Consider the following 770-nt stretch of genomic DNA (forward strand, 5'->3'; position numbering starts at 1 on the left):
TGACTGGCGGCGACCAGGTACATAGACCACAACATCACAACCCGACGAACTTTACTTAGTACCCTGTGGATCTTGTGCACATGCTCGGCCAGAATGCTTCGGGCTCGTACCGCTCGTTTTCTCTAATTGGCTGACGTTCCACGTGACTTCCACAATTAATCAAATCTGATGGTAGGTCAGTAGGTACGACTTGTGTTCTTTAGGTATATGTTGCAGTATTATTTAGCCGACGCATGAAATGTTTTCTGGTCAAGAACTAGCAGATATGGTGTTAATGTACGAAGAATGTCACTACAATTTAAATGTCGTTTGTATGCGCTCCGTTACCGTAACAGACGACAACCTAACAGCAGAACAATGCAAAACGCAGTTCAAAGGTTAGGGGATACCGGGAATTCCACCTGACATATAAAGGTCGTAGACGGAAAAGGTCGCAACATGTTTTCGACAACGAAGAAAATAGCATAAACCTTGTTGAGGAAGTTGTCTTCGAGCTCTTTGTAAGCATTTTCAAGAAACGCACTTATTTAAAAAATACCCTGTATAACAGACATCTATTGCTGCTGGCAGCAATTTGCTGGTGTTAATACACGCATGTCCTTTAATTCTGCCACGGCTTGTGCAGAGTGTCAAAAATTACTATTTCCAATACTATATATTTAAAGTTGTTATTAAAACCTGGTTATTATTTCCTCCTAGTAAGAGATTATTCTTAGTTGCCATTCTTAGAACCTTGCCCTTGAACCTTCTTGCCACCCAAATCCGTTTCT

The sequence above is a fragment of the Anoplophora glabripennis genome, unplaced genomic scaffold, assembly GCF_000390285.2.
Source record: "Anoplophora glabripennis isolate ALB-LARVAE unplaced genomic scaffold, Agla_2.0 scaffold412, whole genome shotgun sequence".
Classification (NCBI taxonomy): domain Eukaryota; kingdom Metazoa; phylum Arthropoda; class Insecta; order Coleoptera; family Cerambycidae; genus Anoplophora; species Anoplophora glabripennis.